We start from the raw sequence: 19967 nt of genomic DNA, 5'->3' as shown, positions 1-19967 counted from the left end.
TGCAGGGGGCAGAGCCAGCATCAAGGCTGCTGGGAGATTCCTGGGGGGACCCACCCATGTTCCTCAGGGCTCCTGACTTGACAGGGTTGCTCTCAGCCACAGGAGGGTCTCACCACTTCTTCCCTGGTCTTCAAGGAAGGAGAGGGCTCCCAGTGCCTTCTGCTCAGAGCTCCTCCTTCTGCCGTCTGTCGGCCCCTTCTACTTCAGAGATGGTGACAGATATTGAAAATCAGATCGATAAGCAGCTGCGAGACAGGCTGAACCAGGATGAGGTGCCTACTGCTCCTCTGGCCCAGGAGCTGTAATCAGGTGGTAGGAGGTCTTGTGCCCTCCCCCTGGTCCCCACTATAGCTCCTGGGAAGCTGTAGCAGGCTGGGAGTTTGGGAGGTGGGGGGAGTTCAGAGCAGGGCAGACAGATTAGTGCTGGATGAGCCTGGGTTCCTGCTGCGGAGGGGAAAGGGCCAAAGATGGACTGAGTCTGGGCTCAGAAACCCTGAAGGGGTAAGAAGCTCCCCTCTTGCAGCTCCCTCTCCCCTGGCTTCCTGGGTCAGGGTTCTAGCAGCTGAGCTAGAGCTGGGAAGCACTGGGGAGGCCCCCTCAGGTCTCCACTGCAGACCAATCATTTGCGGCTTGTTTGCATAATACTTTTGGTTCAACCACAGCAACTAGGGCCTCATCCCTACTCCACCTGGAGGCTCTGCCACAGAGCTAAAAACCTGGGGCTCAGAGGGGGCATTTGGGAAGCTTTCTCTCTTTCGGTAACCACTTCAGGGGTGGGTTTGGAGGTCAGACTTCAGGAAATACTGAAATCATTCATTCATTCATGTATACTCATTCAACAAACATTTTAAAATCACCACTGAGGGATCCCTGGGTGGCTCAGCAGTTTAGCGCCTGCCTTTGGCCCAGGGTGTGATCCTGGAGTCCCAGGATCAAGTCCCACGTCGGGCTCCTGGCATGGAGCCTGCTTCTCTCTCTCCTCCTGTGTCTCTGCCTCTCTCTCTCTCTCTCTGTCTATCATAAATCAATCAATCAATCAATCTTTGAAAAAAAATAAAATCACCACCGATAAGCTTTGCACTGTGTTGGTTCTGGGAACAAAGCAGTGTGGCAAAGGCCTTGCTCTCAAGAAGCCCACAGTCTAGGGACGCCTGGGTGGCTCAGCAGTTGAGCACCTGCCTTTGGCTCAGGGTGTGATCCCGGGATCCGGGATGGAGTCTCCATGGGGCTCCTTGCAGGAAGCCTGCTTCTCCCTCAGCCTGTGTCTTTGCCTCTGTGTGTGTGTGTGTCTCATGAATAAATAAATAAAATCTTAAAAAAAAAAAGAAGCCCACAGTCTAGTGGGGGACCTGGGCATCTGACAATCTCCTCCCCACCACCACCCAGTGCTTATGTGAAACAAGTGCTGCACTTAACCATCACAGAAGTTTACATGGTCGGAGCAGCACTAGCTCCATTTGACACTGAGCAGAACTAAGATGAGAAGCCCTCAGTCCCTCGGCTAGGAAACAGTGTAAGTGGAACTGGAACCCATGCCTCGGTGATTCCAAGGTCTGTGCTCTTGAGACCGGTCCTGTAGTCACCAAGGCACAGAAGGAAGCTGCAGATTGTTAAATGCTACAGGTGGTCAAGATAGTGGAGGCGCCTTTAGTGTGGGGATGTGCTAACCTGCCCGTGGGGCAGTCAGGGAAGGCCTCCTGTAGGAGGCGGCTTTGCACCCAACCCCAGTCTTTCTACAAATGTCAAGTACCTGTCTACCGCGGGAGACACCGAGGAGAACCAAGTCCCTGCACTGTGGACATGCTAGGCACGGATGAAGGAAGTGTGAAATCATAATTGGGCGAGTCTTAAATGCCAGCCTCCCTCAGCCTCAGAGTTGTTCTGCTCCTCCTGGGTGTCTGTCCGAGGCGAAAACTCCAAACTTCTGGGGAACCTGGGAAGGAGCAAGACTCCTACCTGTCCTCTCTAACACCTATCCTGCATTTCCTCCTGTTCCCTTAGATTTTCCCACCTCTCATCTCATTCCTCTACTTCAAGGCCACATTCACAGCAGCAGCCCGGCAAGCCCAGGGCGCCTGGCCCTTTAAGGCCACCTTCTTCCCCCCACGTGCCGTCTGGTTGGGCTGGCGACGCTGACGCACGCGTGACGTCAATGGCAGCTGGCGGAGTCTGGGCACGAGGAGCGAAGTTGGGATGGGGGTGGTGGTGGGGGGGGGGAGACGAGAGCGAGAAGGCGGTTCATTTGCATTTAAAGGGGCCACTCCCGAATTACGGCCCGGGCTCTAAAGAAATGTGTATCTGGCAAACTTTCTGTCCTAGGCTACGAGGCGAGAAAAAGGCGTGGTGAAGCTGAAGTAGACGGTGACTTGAGTTTGCGATGTCAATTATGTCCTTCCGCGCAAAGGGAGAAATAGTCCGTTGGTGCCCGGGCTGGAAGCACGTGACCTGGAGGGGGCGGATGGGGGGGGAGAGGGAAGGAGGGAGGAGCTGGGGAGGCGAATGTCAGGCTTCGTTTCAGCTGCCCCCACCCCCACATCCTGCCCACCCTCTTGCAGCTGCCACCACATCCTGCCCAGCCTGGGGCAGGGAACTCTTGTGGAGGGGGGGCACGGACTGAGGACCTGGCTTTGGCACCCCTTTCCTGCCCCCTTCAGATCCTGGGTGGAGCTTCTGCCCTTTGCCCTGGGCCTGGCCCCAGGCACCCTGGCGCTGAGCATGGGGCACAGCTCTGCCAGCACAGCCTAGGACAACTCTCTGCTTAACTCCGCCCCCCCTTCTGGCCCAGAGCTGGACTTGTCTGGGCCCTAGATCAGAGCCTTATCCCTGGGCTAGCACAGAGTTATCAATGGACAAATAGAGGAGGTGTTCAATAAAGTTTTTATAATGTTAGCTAAGATACACAGCTACATACGCAGATATGCACAGATTCATGTAACAGACATTTGCTGTGTTCATTCCACTCCAGGCCCAGCAAGGCCCTGAAATCCCAAAGCTGATTGAACTGCTGCCCTCAAGGATCTGGTGCCCTCAAGGAGCTCAGGATCTGGTGAAGAAGAATAAGCTGGAAACCAAAAATGTCAATCCAGTCTGATTGTACTGATGAGGTAGCCACAGGGAGTAGAGAGCCCTCTATACACAGAGAGGCACAGGATGATACACAAACTCACCCCGAGAATGTGCACACAGAAGGACCCTCAGGCTCATGCTGATGGCCTCTGCCCTCAAACAAGGTGGAAGGCTTGGGGAGAGATGGGAAAACTGGGAGGAAGAATGAACAGCCTAATGGAAGGGATGGGATGGATGGAGTGGGGGTGGGATGGACTGGTCCAGAGGGCTGTGAGGAAGGCTGGAGGGGTCAACTGAGCAGCCAGGCAAAGGCTGGAACAGCAGGCAGAAGAGAAGCAGCTGCTGGGGAGGAGGAAGACCTTTCCAAATAAAGACGGGCTAGGGTGCTTGGGGAAGTGTGAATAAAGGGAGCTGTTGGTGCCCCTCTGCTGTAGAAACTATGAAGAGGATACTGTAGAGAGAAGTCACACACTTCTTAGGACTTTGGTGGGCACTCATTTGACTCCTCCGGGATTTTATAGTAACTTTGGGCTGTAAGATTACTTTTCTCTACAAAAGATGGGTTGGGAGCCAGAGAGGCAGAAGGAAAAATGGAACCCAAGCACCTGAGCTGCCAGGGTGTTTTCCCCCCTAGAAGATTCTGGCATGGGTAGTGCGGGGGCTAGAAGAAAAAGATGTAGTGAGTCAGTTTCAGGAAGTCTTTTATTATAATTTAACTTCCAGCAACTTTACTCCCTAGATCCTTTCTTAGTCCTCCATGGAAATCAAGACCTCATATTTGCTACCTTTCCTTTCCATGAAGTTGTCTCTATAAATATAAATATAAATATAAATATAAATATAAATATATGTAAATTCCACCCCGCTTGCAATGTCAACCTCTGCGACTCTCTCCTACTCTGTTCTCTAGTGAATTACCATTCAGCGTCTAAAGGTCTGGGATACTTCATCTCCCTCACTGAGCTCCTTCCTCCCTTACCTTCTCTATCCAGCTCCTGGCCCTTTAACACCCTTCCAGGTGACTCACCTTCCTTCCTCATTCCTTTGTTAAGAACCCAACATTCCAAGGCAGGGAGGAAGACCCAGCCAATCACAGCCCGGAAAACCTGCCTCCGGCTCAGGATTGGCTGGAGCCGTGGTTGGCGGGAGGCTCACCGCGCAGATCCATCAGAGACTGGGGAGGGGGTTTCTGGGAATGAGGCGTAGGAAAGAATTTGGTCTGGGACGGCTTATGTTCTTGGAGAGAATCGTTAAAGGGGAACTGGGGCCATAGGGGACTCTGGCTTGGAAAGCCTGAAAACTGGTGGCAGGGTGAGAACTCATCCCTCTCGGTCTCCTGGGGGCTTGGGTGCCCCCTGCCCACTTTGTTTTTTTTCCTATGATCATGGGACCCAATGGTCTAAAGGCTGAGTTCCCAGGCCTGTTCTAAGAAGTCTTTTCCAGCAGCCCTGGATCTCTCCAGTCTCAACATTCTGCTTTCCCGACGTCGGAAACAGCCGGAAAATAAACACCCTGATGACTAAACGGTTTCTCCAGCTAGAGCCTGGGGAAGCACTAAAAATAGAGGCCACAAGTGAGGGGAGGTTCCCCACTTGAGGGGGGGGCGGCACTTTCCCATCTTGCTACTGCCACAGCCCCAGCCCTGGCACAAGGCTCTGTTCTTCTCATGGTTCTGGAGAACAGGGCAGATGGGCTCCCCTTGCCTGCCTGAGATCTTTGGGGGCAAGCTAGCCTTACTTGGCAGGGAAGACTGGTATCCTCTGGTGCTGGGGCTCCATCTCCCAGGTCTGACAGGGAACCAAGAGGCTACATTTGGGGGCAAAGCAGGGCACTGTTTAAATCAGGTTTCCTGGGACACCCGGGTGGCTCAGCAGGTGAACGTCTGCCTTTGGCTCAGGGTGTGATCTTGGAGTCCTGGGATCAAGTCCCACATTGGGCTCCCTGCATGGATCCTGCTTCTCCCTCTGCCTATGTCTCTGCCTCTCTCTCTGTGTCTCTCATGAATAAATAAATAAAATCTTAAAAAAAAAAAATCAGGTTTCCTAAAGGAGAGGCTGGGTGTAAGGGTTGAAAACCAAGGCCAAGGAAATGGGAGACTGCTGGCCTCCCGTTTTAGGACATACAAGCCTCCAAACTACTGGCCCAGCAGTTCCACTGATCTTGCCTCCTTTGAGGCTTGTATGGGATGATGGTCCTAAAGGAGTCTTGGCAGTCCGGCCCTTAAATTATTATAATGTAGCATGAAGCACTGTTCTAAGCAATCTACCTGCATAAACTAATTTAATCTTCACACCGAATTTATGAGTTGGGTACTATTATCACCACCTTCATTTTACCCATAGGATCATGAGGTACAGGGAAGTTAAATGAGGTACCCATGTTCACAGGTAATAATACATGGTAGAATGAGGATCTGAACCAAGGCAGCTGGAATACTCCAGCATTGATGCTTTTAATCACCATGACTTGCTGCCTCTGTCTATGCATATTAGTCTTCACCCAGAATTTAGCCCAGTTCTTAACCCAGAATCTAGTCTTTGTTCAGTAAATCAGACCCAACCTGATAGAAATCAGGGCGTGTGAAGAACTGAGTACGCTTCTGTTCTGCAAGGTTCCTAGAGATAGAAGCCAAGTACTCCATCATTTCCTAAAGCTCCAGGTAGGCAGCAGCCGGGTCTGGGAGTAACAGGGTTACTGGAGAAGACGTAGTGGCACCCGCACTTCTGTCCTAGGGCAGGTAAGGATTCACCACGCCCCGGGGCAACTAGGGATTTTTAAATTTTAATCTTTTTTAAAAGAGCTAGTACTGCTTCTTTAATAAGATGCTTTTGGGCGTTTCCTGTGCTGGGGGAAATTAAGGTCCCGCCCCTTTAAATTGCCCCCCTCGGCTGTAAATGCTCCGGGGCCGCAGGCACTGGGGATTAGGTCACCCCAGAACTATGAGCTGTCGCTTTAAATTGCTGGGCGGCAGCCGAGCCGGGCCTGGGAGGGGAGGGGCCTGGTTCAGGTGGAGGAGCCGGCAAGCTCCCCAGGTAACCCCCGGACGAGACCCCGCCTCTCCGCTGGGCTCCGGCGCGCGCTTAGTGGGGGGACGGAGTCCTGTCGCCCTTCAGCGTCCACCCTGAATTCGTCTACTTCGACGGCCACCTCCAACTCTCCCGGGGCTGGGAGCCAAGGGGGCGCGCTCGTGTGCGCTGATGTGCGGCGGCTAGCGAGCCTCCCGGGAAGACCGCGGCGAGCGCACGGGGGCAGCAGCGCCGAGGGGCACCCCGCGCGGGCCGTCCTCCGCGGGCCGCTGGCCTCGCCTCCCAGCGCTGCAGCCCGGCCCCCCTCCCCTTCCTTCTCCTCCCCTCCCCTACCGGCCGGCGGAGGGATCCGCCGCTCCCGGAGCCGCAGCCTAGCCTGGAGGGCGGTGGGTGGGGCGCCCGGCCCGCCCGGCCGGCCGCGGGAGGTGCGAGGCGGGGCCACGGTCAACCCCGCCCTCTCCGGCCCCGCCCCGCCAGCGCGGGCTCCTCTCATTGGTCCACCGGCCTGTCCGTCAGCCCTGGGCCCCACCCCTCAAGCTAGGCTGAGCTGTGCCTACGTCGGCCTCGACTCCCGGGGGCTGGAGGAGTTACCTTTGGAGCCCGAAAGGAGGAAGGAAGCAAAATATCAACAACGCCGAGGCGGCTCGGGCGCTCGGCCCCGGTCCCCCTTGCCCGCCCCGCGCCTGCCCGCCCCCGCGCCCACGGCGGGGGCCCAGGCCCCCCGGCGCCGCCCAGGGCCCGCGCGGACGCCGGCCTCGCTTGTTATTCCCCCCGCCCGGAGCTGCGGGTGCCCGGTGTTGAAGATCCCCGGACCGGCGACGAAGGCCACCCCTCCCAGCAGTGACACCCCCTTCCCCCAGCGGGGCCGGTGAGTGGGGAAAATAAAGCGCCTGCCGCTTTAAGAGGCCCCCTCCCCCACCCCGTCCTGGGGCTGGGGTGGAGGGTGGTCCGTACCGTCCCCGGGAGGGGTGGGTCGTGGTGGCTCCGGGGGGGGGGGGGAGGAACTCGGGGAGCGGGCTGCTTCCACGCGGCTTCGTGGGGAGACTGCGTGGGGGCTGCGTGTTTGTGCAGAGGCCCCGGCTGGGGACAAGTGCAGGGGGCCCTATTCCCCTGTGTGTCGGGGTCGGGGTCGCGCCGGTGTCCGGGCGTCCGGGGGGGACGGCGGCCTGCGAGCGGGCCGCGGAGGGGCGCTACCCTCAGAGGGGGTCTCCGGTGACAGCCGGGAGCGACTGACATTTTAACAGCCGGCCCTCCCTCCCTCTCCCTCCTCGCGCCGCCTGTTCACTCCTCCTTGGCCCGAAATGGTGCAGAAGGGGGCCTGGGAGGGCGGCGGGAGGGTGGGGGCGGGGGGGAGCCGCAGCTGTTTGGGAAGCGGGGGAGGGAGGGGGGACGTTGTTCAGATGACACCGGGGTGGTGGGTTGGGGTGTGTGAGTGTGTGTGTGTCCGGCCCGGGATGGCCCGGCGCCTGTGCGCTTGGGACGTACACTCACCGCGGAGGTGGGCGCGCTCGACCCTTGCTGGGGATCTCCCACCCCATTCCAAGACCCCCGAGCTAGTTTGTCAGCAGCCCCGTTTGGAGAAACCCTGGCCAGAAGTTTGCAGCTGTTCAACATCTGGGCAAGAGTTCTCCAGTCCCTCTTTCCACCGATGGCAGGCTGAACTGGCCTGGGAGTGGGGGTCGAGGGAGTGTTTGGGGGGCTTTTGGGGAGGCACCGTCAAGGAGACTAGGATGCATCTTGAGTATTGGCCCCCTAGCAGCTCTCTCTGGTCAGGTTGGGGTCTCAGGGGGAGGGGGGAAGGGGCCCTGTCCTTAGTGATTCCAGCTGACAGCCCTCCAGGCGTGGAGGGGAGGGTTCTGGGGTGTGGGTCACTTGGAACCGCTGTCGAGATTATTCCAGGTTTGTCCTTCTGAGTGGGAGGTTCTCTGTACCTCCCCTTCCAGGGTGCATTCATTGTTGGTGGGTTGGGGGAGGGTACAATGGGTGGATCCTCTGCCCCCCTTTCCTGTGGCCAGTCCCCCTTTTGAGGTCTCCTTGTTGGCCCAGTTTCTTTGGTTTGGGGGGTGGTCCTCCCTCCCCCTCCTTCATCCCTTTAGTGGGTCTCCTAGGTAGTTCAGGGGCCAGCCTGGACTATGGGAAGTTTGCCGTCTGGGGCGGTGACCTTGGGCCGCTCTGGCCTCGAGATAGGAGGGGAGCCCAGGCCAGCCTGAGATTGGTGTTTTGAAGTTAAGGAGCTGTCCACCTCCCACTCCTCTTCAACCCCCCAATGGGGAAGTCTTGGTAGCCAAGGAGAGCATTGAAAATGCACATGTCAGTGTTCACAGATGTCCAGCCCGCCTGTGGCCGCTGGGTCACACCCGCCCCGGGACTGAGCCTGGCTGTCCCAGCTCCCACGGCCTGCCTGGGAATGAATTTCCTTCCTGTGGTTTCCCAGTGTGTTGGGCAGGAGATGGGGGTGGGGTGGGATCAGTGTGAGGGTGGCTGAGGACCCGTTTATGTGGGGTGGTTGGGGGACACTAGAACTTATGTAGGCCTTTTTCTCAGTTGGCCCAGCACGGGCACCTGGACCCTGGGGTCTCAGTGGTCATATTCTCTTTGTTGTATCTTCCTCACCCCCAACATCTGTGTGTATATGCATGTGTGTGCAGGTACAGTCATAAGTGAGGGGTCTCTGGTTTCTCTGGGAGAAGGAAGATTTTTCACTTACACTCCTTTAGGGACCAGAGAGGTGGAGCTTTTTACCTGAAATCACTTAGCAGATCTGTGTCAGGGCTTTAGTGTAAGTGCCACTCTTTCAGGCATGGCTTCACCTTCGGGAGAGGCCGTAAGACGGAAGACAAAATCCTTGCTCTGGGAACCCCTGGTCACAGGAGAGCAGCAGGACCCAGTCCAAGAGCATCATCACCCCTGTGTTGGGGGATGGGCATGAGAGGTTGGGCTAGAGCTTCTGTCTCCTGTACCCACTTCCTGGAACAGAGTGATGGAGGACTTGGAAGGGTGGCTGTGACCTACTGCCCACTGTCTACCCCACTCTATACCTGCTGTTCCTGGGCTGGGGGCGCCTGGGCTTCCCAGCTCTGCCCCTCTTGGCTCTGGGCTCTTCTGACAGACTGGGAGATATGATAGTCTTTCTGGCTGCTGTTATATAATCTTTCTCCAGCAGGGTGGTGGTGGTTTTTGTTTTGTTTTTTGTTTTGTTTTGTTTTGTTTTTGTTTTTTTTTAATCTTCCCTGGTCTTTCCTGGGAGGTGTGATGGGGGAGAAAGTGGAGTGTAAAGTCCCCTGGGATGGGGGTCTGGAATACCAGTAGAAGGAGGCTGGAGGAGGCCCCCAGCTCCTTCCGGGCACAGGGAAGGGGAGGCCTTAGGTTACAACCTCATTGATTAGGACCAAGCCCCTCCCAGCCTCCTCCTCTTACCCTCCCTGGGAAGGTCCCTGCCATGGGCATCCCTAGCTCATGCGCCCCCAGAGAGGCCTGGCCTACCGCTCATCTTTTGCTAACCTCCCCTGGCCACCTGAGTAGTCTGTCCTCCCTGGCTGGCTCCGGGTGCAGAATCTCAGTGCTCACCCTGGCCTGGGGTGGGCTGGCCCCGTGTTGGACACTTCATCACCCACTTCTCTGCCTGGGTGGGAGCAAGAGGAGTTGGGACAGACGGATGGGTCCAGCATTTTCCCTGGTTGCATTTGGAGCCAGGTCCCTAGCTTCTCTGACCTTCCAGTCCAGAAGGTAGTGGCCTTGCTGGAGAAGAGGAGTTGGTGGGGGTGGGGAATAGAGGCCTGGCCTCGGGGCACACATCCAACTGGGGTTTCTTTGGTTTCTACCGTGCCTGTGAGTTGTCAGGGGTTGGACTCTGGGTGATGTGGCACTGTGATGGGGGGCTCTCTTCACCCTGTGGGACCATGGCAGGGACTCTCTGAGGCCACCGGGTTTAAGGCAATTATCTCGCTTTTTACAGGGAAGGAGGAGGTGGTGCAGGAGCCGGCATAGCCTCAGCATCACTATAATTGCTGGTGGCTTTTATGAGCCAGTCATGGGGCCGGAGTCCGGCCAACCGTCTGTCCTTCTGTCCCAGTTTGGTGACTTACTCATGGTGAGAGTGTGTGAGGCGCCCATAGTTCTATGTGGGAAGCTGGACACCTTGCTGTGCTGTGCTTGATGTTACCCAGCCTATCCAGTGCTGCACAGGCCAAATGGGGTGCAGACTCCAGGCAGCACTCGCTGGTGGAGCTGGATGAGGAGAGAGGTGTGGCTCTGACTTGGCCTAGGAAAGACCAGGATCTCGAAGTGCTCTCTTCTCTAGCCGCTCTCAGTAGCTCTGCTTTCTGAGAGGTCTCGAACACTGGCCTGGTGGGGCCGGGGTATTTTCTCTTCCGTCTCCTTGCCTGAGACTGAGGAAAGTTTGTCATGGAGCCTTCGGGCCCTTTGCCCTCCTCTGAGAGGCGCTGGGTGGGGGTCCCATACTCAGGTGCACCTGGCAGGTACCCAGCATTTAGTGGCACGCATGCATGAAGGTCTGCAAGCACAGACACATGGGTGTGTAGAGTAGCTGCCACCCCGAGGGGGGTGAGGAGGACTAGTGAATGGGAAGATGATGAAGGGATTGGAGGGTGGGGATGGGATGGGTGGGGGAGCAGGGGTGAGGAGACAGAGGCCTGCAACAATCTGGAAGAGGAAAAGCTGACAGGAGCAGGAGGGATTGAGGTTAGACCATAGATGGGCAGCCCTAGAGCATGGCTTGCTCCTTGAGGAGCTCTGGCTGACTCCTGTCACTGCCCCTGCAGCACCCCTGGTGCCCCTCCCCGTGGCCCTGGCCCACACCTCTGCCCCCGCCTCAAACCAAGTGCCCTGGGGTAAGTCAGCTTTCCAGGTGGACAGGATTCAACACTAGCCTGATGGTGGTCAGAGCACCCGGGAGTCCTGGTGATGTGTGCTGGTCACTGTCTCCTACCCATCCACTCTGCTGAGCAAGGCTACCCTGATGTAGCAAGGTTGCCTCTGAGCCCTCAGGCATCCTGGGGTAGATCCTGGCCTGGGGGGAGGGTCCCCAAGGCCCTTTGCATCTGATTTTTCCTTTTCCTGAAGCTTCTTGGTAGCCTAACCATGCTTCGGCTGGCCCTGTCCTGGGGCTCAGAGACCTGAGGATGTGCTCACTGACTGCACAGGACCCCAATAGTCTTCGCAGGAGCAGAGGCTCTTTATGCCCGCTGTGTGAGCTCTCTCCCTGCTCCTGTAGGCTGGAAGGGGAGGAGCTTGTCCAGAGCTTGGCCTGCTGCTGGCCACACCCAGGCGGGACCATATTTACTCATTTAAACTCACCCTCCCAGGAGGCTCTGGGCTCTAGGCCTGGTCACTGACCTTGGCTTGGTGCCTCTGGCTGGGTGCTCTGGCCACTCCCCGGGGAGCTGGGCAGACCAGGGAAGCGTATAGAAAAGGAGATGTTTTTGCCCTCTGGTCAAGGGACCTTCACTGTCGGCAGTGCACCATTCGCTCTTATTTTGGAGACCTGAAACTAAACCTTTTCAGATCCCTGGGAACTGGAGGAGGAAGCTTCCTTCCGTTCCTTGTGTCCATGTGCACCAGGCTCTGTGCCGGGCATGGTAACACAGGAAGACTCATATGTTTCTTTGAATAGCTGTTTTTTATAATTGGGGAACCCAGTTAGAGATTTAAGTGACTTGCTTAGGGGGCACCTGCTCCAGCCCCTTGCCTCCATGTCATGTGAGCCAACTGGAGTGAGAAGACTTCGCAAGCCCTCTTCCCCTGTTGGGAGGTCTTAGGGGCTTTGTCTTACCCTGCAGGAGGCCCAGGGAGACCCAAAGGAAGGAGGGAGAAGAGGAGGATGGAAAAGATGCATTACTGGAAGGGTGAACCTGTAGCATTCCCTGGTCACGGGCAGAGGATGAGGCTTGGTGGCAAGCTGAGGAAGATAGTGCTTTGGTGTCCTAAGAAAGTATGGTCCCCTGATTGCTACGGGAGAGAGCCCCAGGAAAGAGACTGAATGATACCTGCTAGTACCCACTGGGGCTGGGTAATGAGAGGTGAGGTGGGAAGATGGGCCAAAGGAGCTCAGGCTGGTCTGAAGGCAAGAGACGTGGCTACAGGAGCCTGCCAGGTCCAGGAGTTTAGGACTCTGCCCTGGAAGAAGTTGCTAGAACTCCCAGGGGGAGGGAGCCCAAGCATGTGGTGAGCCCACCTCTGCCACTCATTGCTGGTGACGTGGGCATGACTTGACTTCCGTGTCTCTGAAAGAGCCGCCTCACCTGGGAAAGGAAGGAGGATCAGTGGGGGCAATGGACGGTCCTCGAGAGCAGGTGCTGGGAAGTGCCTGCCTCCTTCCTTCTAGACCCCAGCTCCAGCCTGACCCAGGACTTACTGGCTCAGGCAGCCACCCAGGAGATGGGTGGGGGCAGGCAGTGTCCCAGTGGGGACTTGGTGTGTGGGAGCCGCCTGAGGGGGTCCTGCGGGGGCCTCGGGCCTGGGGCTCAGTCTGACGCTGGGATGGGCTGGGGACAGCGAGCCCAGCCCTGCCTTCCTTCCCTGGCCAGCTATCTCCCTGTCTCAGAGCCTTGCCTCTACCTCCACCTCCCCATGAGTCTGAGCAGATCCCTTGGCTGCTTACTTCCTTATTCCTCATTATTTCCCTGCCCCACCTCCGCCAGCAAATGCTTGGGGTTGAGGGTTGGGAGGATAAGGAATAAGAGAGAGCTCATCCCCAAACCTCAAGAGAAAATATTCACTGGGGGTGGGTGGGGAGGGGAGGGGTCTGCTTCATTTCTGGAATCTTCCTGCTCCAGGCTCTGTTGGATCAAGTAATGTCTAGGCAAGGGGATGGGGCAGGTGACCTCAGACCTAGCGTTTTTCCCTTTAGAGCACGCATGTGTTCTGTGTCTGGGGAGGGACAGTGGTTGGGGGTGGCCCGGCAGGAAGCTGAGCCCAAAAGGGGGGCTTTAGGCCTTCCCAGTCACATGTCTCCTTGACCTTTGAGCCCCTTTGCTCCAGCCCCCACAGCTGCTTGCTTCCATGCGGACTGCCCTGTGAACCCCCCCCCTCCCCACCGCAGGCCCATGGGGCCCAGATTGACTGGGTGGGGACAGGTGTCCTGGCTCAGCTGCTCCCTCTGGTTGCTCCCACCTGTCAGCCCAGGGGATGAGGGGTGAGGGGCAGACTGGCAGGGAAGAGTAGGAAACCCTTGGCCCTCTCACCTGCTCCCTGGTTATAGAGTGTAGCAGAAGGATTGAGAGTAGACAACAGGCAGGACTTCCCCACTCAGAGGAGGGATGGCGCCAGGTCACAGGCAGAGAAAGCTGGTTGATCGCCAGGGGTCCTAGCTGGCAAGCCCCAGGGTCTATGTGGGGTATATTCACAAAAGGGACGGGTATGACTTGAATTCTGGGGCAAGTATTTGTGTAGCTGTGTGAAGGAACCCCCCCCCCCACCCGCCTGGGCCCCCTCCATCTGGCTGGGCATCTTAGCCTCACCTGGCACCTTTCCTGAAAGCAGCGAGCTAATCCTGTAAGAGCTGCCTGGCTGGCTGCCTCAGCAGGCCCACGCAGCCGCACTGCCCGCCCTCTCCTGCCAGGGGCTTAGAGGACTGTCCTTTCAGTCAGGAAGAGACCCAGCCACTGCCACAGCGGCCCCTTTAAATCCTCGGGGCCTCCCTGAGGTCATGGTGTCTCTAGGAGGATTTACTTTCTCTGATTGGATTGGCCTCCTTTGGGCCTGGTCTGGGACTGTAGGTAGACCCTCACATCCTGAGCCCCCACCTCCCGTTGGTCAGGATGGGTGCTTCCTTGTCTCCTCTCTCCTTGCCCTCCTATTCTAGCAGTCAGGGCCCAGACCCCGTCACCTGCCTCAGCCAGAGCTGCCCTGCCCCTGCTCTGTGGCCGGGAAGGAAGGAGCCGCCTGCTGCCCTGAAAGACAGTACCCTTCTGACACTGTCTCCACATTTTCCTTTTCCGCCTGCTCTTCCTTCAGTCAGGGGTCCACACTCCATAGTTACCCCACGCCCTCATTTCCATGGGAAGTTCCTCCTCTGATCTAACCATCAGCCCACGGGCTTGCAATGGCAGGCAGCCCAGACACAGCACTGGTGGCATTATGCTCACCCAACGGCTCTCAGGCTGACCCGCCCCCACGGCCCCAGCTGCCACTTTCACTTCTGTCTCCTGAGACCCCAGAGGGAAGTTGGGTGGGGAGGTGGAAGGTGACACACTTAACCGTCCCAACCGCTTCAGATGGCCAGGGGCCCCTGGCCACCACTTGCATCTAGATGACCGAAATGGGTTTAGGCTGCCCTGGAAGGACTGGCCGCAGTGGGAGGGATGGAGGTTAGGTAGCAGGAGGGACTTCCCAGGAGAGCAGAGCACTTGGGTAGGCTAGGGTTGGAAGCGCCACTGCTAGAACTGGGCAAGCAGAGGTCAGTTTGCCCGGCCTCCTCAACGCAGGCCAAGGACCGGTTGTCTCCCGGTGCCTGTTGGGTGGAGCGTCATGCAGGGGCCTCCGTATTCCCCTGGACATTACCACCTGCCCATACCTGTTTGGGTGACTTCTAACAGCATATTTGAGCCCCTGAGATGACTTTGAGGCCAAACATGCAGCCCTGGAAGCCCCTCTACAGCTTAGTCTCTGTCTTGCCTACTGAACTAGGCTGTCTCCTCTCAGTTGGAGGGTGGCTGGGAAGTGGATTTTATTTATTTTATTTTTTTTTTTTTGAAGTGGATTTTAGAAATGAGGATAGAAGTGGAAGTAAAGGGCAGGCAGCCCATCCTCCCAGCATGGGCACCAGAGTGGGATAGGGTGTTTGTCCCAGGGAGCCCCCTGGCAGCCGTGAATCCTGTCGCGTCCCACTGCTGCAGTGCTTGTCCTCATCCTGTGGTCACACCCGACCCCGCTTGGAGGGGGGATAAGAGCAGAGGGCCACACTGGACCAAGAGCTTAGTGCCAATGGGGTTGTTGGCAGTTCAAGAAGGCTTCTGGAGGAGGTGCCAGGAGCTCCATCCTAGGTGCCTAGATGTGCTGGGCAGGGACGGCCCAGTTTCTGGAATGGGAGGTTGAGCCTGATGGGATAAGGTCAGAGACACCATGCAAATCCTTATGCAAATGAGCGGTAGTGAGTCATTATGGATCCGTCTGTTGGATAGAGCATGAAGCAAGGCTCAGGCTTGGGTTCTGGAACTGGCCCCACTAATGACCATGATTGTGACCCTGGGGGCCAGTGATTACTTAGTAAGCAGAAGCAGGACCCCAAGCCCTGGGTCTCATCGGCAATCCAGGTGTGTTTGGAGGTTGGGAGGGCTGAATCTCTGCAGGCAGGGCCCTAATGTGCCCCACCTGGCACCCTCCCTGGCTGGCCATGAGCCTCTGTGACCCCTCTGCCATCTGTCATGAGGGTTACAGTTCAGAAAGCACCTTCCCCTTTATCAGCCCCATCCCTCCACTGCTCTGACCTCCACACTCTCCTTCCCCCTAAGCTGGAGGACCCTGGACCCAACCAGGCCGTCTCTTCTATTACCTCTCCATGGAGTAACCCACTCCTCACCTCCCTTCCTTTCAGGCTCTTGAAAGAGCACAGGAACCAAATGTCCTGGCTGGAAGGGCACCTTGTCCCCTCCCTCCCTCCACCCACCCACCCACCCATTGTACTGATCAGTGGGGTAAAACTTGGAGGGGGCAATGACTTATTGCAGGTCACGCAGTGATTTGTGTGGCATCTAGAAACCCTGCCTGAAGACCCCATGCTTTCCTGGGCTGTTCATCGTCCAACCACACCCAGCCCTTTCCGGCTAGGATTCAGTATATTATTCCCAGACTTTTCCTGAGATCAGGGCCCGTGGCTCCAGGAACTTGTGCGGATCTGGGGAGGAGGGTGGCTCCTAAGAGCTACCAGGGGAAGGCTGGAGCCTGAGGGGGGGCTGGCCGCTGCCTCTGGAGGGCGCTGGACACTCTAGTGGCTGCTGCAGCAAGGATGGGAGCCAGACTACAGGAAGGACAAGCAGGGGCAGGGAAGTGGTGGAGGAGGCTCCAGAGACAGACCCTCACTGGAGAGGCAGCTCCTGGGCCAAGAACAGGGTGACCCCATCCCAGGAGGTTTGCCCTGGCGGGAACCTCACCCCATCCTGCCTGAGGTGGGACGAGGGAGAGGTGTCCAGTGGAAGCTGTGAGGAGGGTGCTTGGTGAGCTGGCCGCACCGGGTGCTCCTCTGGCAGGTCCTTCTCTGTCCCTTCAGCCTGGGGCTGCAGTGCCTGTCTCTGCTTGCCTTCCTCAGGCACTCAGGACCTGAGACCACCCCTGCCCAGGTCCAGCTTTCCCGGACTGGTTCCCCCCCTCCCCCTAGCCCGCCAGCCCGCCCCCAGGTCCCTGTCAGTGAGTTAAAATTAGCTCAGTGCCCAGGCTAAAAATAGCCCCTGCCCAACCCTGAGGCTGCTGGGCTGGGGGAGGGGAGTTCCCGAGGGAGGGGAAGATGGTGGGAACCAGGGGTTTGGGAAGGGAGCCTGCCAAACCGAACTTTGGGGGTAGGGGGATGGGGATGGGGACAGGGATTGCCTGGACCTTTGAGAGCAGACTCTGGAGCTCTGGGTTGAATGGAGCCCTGGGCTGGGGGAGGGGGATGGAATGGAAGAGGGTGGGGGCTGTGCGGCGGGGGAGAACTGGGCTGGGCAGGCTGGTAGGGGATGGGGGCACTAGCCCTGCTTCTCATGACTTGAGGGTTTGCGGAGGCAGGCTCCCCGCATATACCCTAGGGGCTGTGAACCCCGGCACCCTCTGTCTGCACATGTGGTACAGGGCTGTCACTGGGTTTACCTTCCCGCCTCATCTTCCACAGTGCACCTCAGTGTGTCTCTGCTTCCAGGCAAGAGGCCGCACTCTGAGAGTGGCCAGGAGGGCTGTGAGCCCTGCGCTGGGGTGGAAATGGAGATGGCACTCAGGAGACCCTCCTTGCTGGGTCTGGGTCAAGTCCTCTTGGCCCCAAGGGCCTCCTGGCCCTGCTCACTCCCTCGGTGGACTTGCCCTCCCCTGGTCTGTCTGTTGGCTGGACTGCAGGTGTTCAGAGGGCAGGCCTCGCGTGCCTTCCAGTTGTGCTCGTGCATGCCCAGCCCAGCATCTGGGCACAGGTCTCAGAGTCCTGTTTCCCATGGGGCTCAGGGTCTTGCCCTCTCTGCTCTGACCCTCTGCTCCTCCATCTCTGTCTCCACCCCTTGCACGCGGCCTTCCTCTCGGCCTCTCTGCCTCTCTTGCGCATCTGTGTGTCCGTCCCCCTCTACCACCCTCCTCTGTGTCTGCCTCACCCACGCCTCCTCCCTCGTTAGTGAGCAGGCTGCTTGAGGCCGCCTGAGTGTGGGGGTGACAGGTGGATTGGATTGTCACCCCCTCCCCCAGTGCCTGCTGCTTATTTCATGCCCTGCAGCCCAGCCAAGGGGAAGGGATGACAGCTGTCTCCAGCGCCTGCTGCCTTCCCCTGCAGTCCACAGCCTGCAGCCTAGAGCAGCCCAGGAGGAAGGGATGGAGGGCCTGCCTAATGAGAGCTGCCTTTCTCACTGTGCAGAGAACAGGGTAGAAGCCCAGCGCTCTGTGATGGGAGGCTGCTCACTCAGCCTCTCTGGGCCCTGGCTCCATTTTGACCGGCTGTGGTGTGGCAGCTCTGGAAGCAGATGCCTTCTGGTTCCGTGAGCCCCTGGGATTAGGGCAGCAGATGTGGGGCCATGAGGAGGTGGGAGAGAGGAGCTGGAGGCTAGCTATTAGAAGACACTTCTGGGCTCCCCAGGAAGGGTAGCCCTGCCGCAGCAGCTGCAGCTCCTGGAGGCTGCCCTGACCACCCCCCCCACCCCCCACCCGCACTCGCCCCACTGGCCCCAGGCCACCCTCACACAGGAACTGAGATAACATCATTCTGAAACCTGAGAATGGTTTGAATATTGCTCAGGTACCAAGAGGTGTTAAACTGGGGGAGGCAGGGGCCTGTGTTTCCTCCCATGCCCCCTCCAGCCTAAGACCCCTTTTAGGGTACGTTTTGCATATTGTTTGCAGTTCATTTGCATGTCGATCCCCCCACACACACACACACCCGTGGGTTCCTATTGGGTATGGATCCCGGCTTAGACAAATGGCTGGCTTGGACGAATGGCTGGCCTCTGGGTCCCTCTGGATTTCCCACCACCTCTGGTTCCCTCAGCCCCTCCTCCTCAGTCAGAGATACTGTGGAAGGAGCCTCCTGCCCCACGTCCTCTCTGTTCTTCATTTGCTGGGGGCTTCTCTGCCGCCACCTACACTGCCCCGCCACCTACGCTGCCCTGCCACCTACAGAAGGTGGGTCTGTGCCTGGCTCCCTTGGACTCAGCCCAGCCGCCTCCTCCCGCCCCCTCTGCTCTTTGGGTCTCTTCCCAACCCCAGGAGGCCCGCCCTGCCCAACTCTGACCTGCCAGCGCTGCCTTAAGTGAGAGAAGCAGAAGCAGAAGCAGCTGGAGCCTTCCAGGGGCTACTTTTGGTGACACAGATGCCGCCAGCCCAAGGAGTCCTAGCTGTGGCCTGAGGTCAGGTGGGCCCGGGAGCCACCCGAGCTGGAAAGCCATCCTGCAATCCCCTGTCTCTATGGCATCTTGCTAAGCCCCCTCAAGCCCTGGGCTCCGGGAGAGACAGCCAAAAGCCAGGTCTGGGAGGGCTTCCCAGAGGAAGAAAAGAAGCAGGGGTGCGGGCCAGGGAAGAGGTGCACATCTGGAGAGCAGGTGCCCAGGCCTCTGGCTCCTGGCAGAGGGTCAGGTAATTAGACAGAGGGCTAATTAAGGCAGTCCAGTTGTTCACTAGGCTCTTCCTAATTGAGTAGGAGGGGAAGTGGGACAGGATGGGCCTTCATAGCTTGGATAGGGTCAGTATAGGGTTCTCTGTGCCCACCCCCCCCCCCACCCCACCCCTCCGGGCCCCAGCCTCCCTTCTTCCAAAGTCAGCAGTGAGTTCATGTTCTCGCCCCAGGGCTCTTGGAGACTGCAGCAATGTAGAGTGGATAGATAGTTAGAAGGGGAAAGAGATTATTACAGACTCAGCCTGCTCCGTAGGAGGGCTTCTAGCTAGATAGGAGAAAGGACTGCCCAAGGCAGGGGCATCTTGTCCTCTGGCAGTGTTGGCACGGAGGTAGGAGTAGCAGTGGGCAGCCCTGGAAATGTGGCATTAGGAAAGTGCTTGGGGCTACCCTGGCAGAGGCTGGGGATATGGGGCCTGGTCTTTTCATCCCCGACTCCCCTCTGGTCAGAGGATGCTTGGGGGTCTCTGTGGCTTCCCTGTCTCCTCAGCCCTGATCCCTCTCGCATCCCAGCTCCCCCAGCATGAAGCGGGGGTGGGGGGGTGGTGTAGGAGATCAGCCAGGGAGCTGGTTGCCAGGCGACAGTTGCCTAAGCAACCCCATCCTCTCCATCTCCATGTGCTCAGGGCTGCTCCATAGAAGACTTCAGAGTCTCACCCTCTGCACCAGCCAGCCTGAGGATGGGGAGGATTGAGGCCTGTCCTGAAGGGGCAGGCATGCTTGGAGGGTAGGTGGTGTCTGGAGTCCAAGTTCAGGGGCAGAGTGAGAGGATGCAGGTCCTGCAGCAGGACTGACCGGAGTTAGACCACAAGACGGACTTCTCACAGGGTCGCATCAGGAAAACAGTCCCTTCCCGGAGAGACAGTTCCCGAGCTCCTCCTTGCAGAGGGTGGAATGGCAGAAAGGGCAGATGTGGAGCCTGCCCTCGTGAAGCTCCGGCTCCTTGGGAGCCAGGCATCAGGTAGAAGGGCGGAGTTGTAACTAATGTGCTGTGGTGGTAAGTGTGAGAAGGGAAAGGACAGGGTACCCTGAGAACCAAAGGAATGAGGGCAGGCTGCAGGATGACTTTGCGGAGGATCATGGGA

The 19967-nt window shown here is 58.0% G+C and overlaps 1 protein-coding gene and 1 long non-coding RNA gene across 6 annotated transcripts in view; one reads left to right on the top strand and one right to left on the bottom strand.

The window, feature by feature from the left end:
- Positions 1-6621: 6621 nt before the first annotated feature.
- The window catches only part of MEF2D (myocyte enhancer factor 2D), a 30767-nt gene continuing 17421 nt past the window's right edge, over positions 6622-19967 (top strand). Inside the window, exon 1 of one of the 5 annotated variants that reach the window (XM_072829975.1) lies at positions 6622-6960. The gene's annotated coding sequence lies outside the window, so the exon portion shown is untranslated. Of the gene's footprint in view, positions 6961-19461; positions 19610-19967 lie in introns of those variants that run through there. The other 4 variants (XM_072829977.1, XM_072829973.1, XM_072829976.1 and 1 more) reach the window with 4 other exon arrangements.
- On the bottom strand, positions 11128-16653 carry LOC140635384 (uncharacterized). The gene is made up of 3 exons (XR_012032734.1): positions 16202-16653; positions 13295-13437; positions 11128-12352 (listed from the first exon to the last, which is right to left on the bottom strand). It is a non-coding gene; the product is annotated as an uncharacterized lncRNA (long non-coding RNA).

This window comes from Canis lupus, chromosome 6 (assembly GCF_048164855.1).
Source record: "Canis lupus baileyi chromosome 6, mCanLup2.hap1, whole genome shotgun sequence".
NCBI lineage: Eukaryota > Metazoa > Chordata > Mammalia > Carnivora > Canidae > Canis > Canis lupus.
This window is presented reverse-complemented; position numbering and strand designations above follow the sequence as displayed.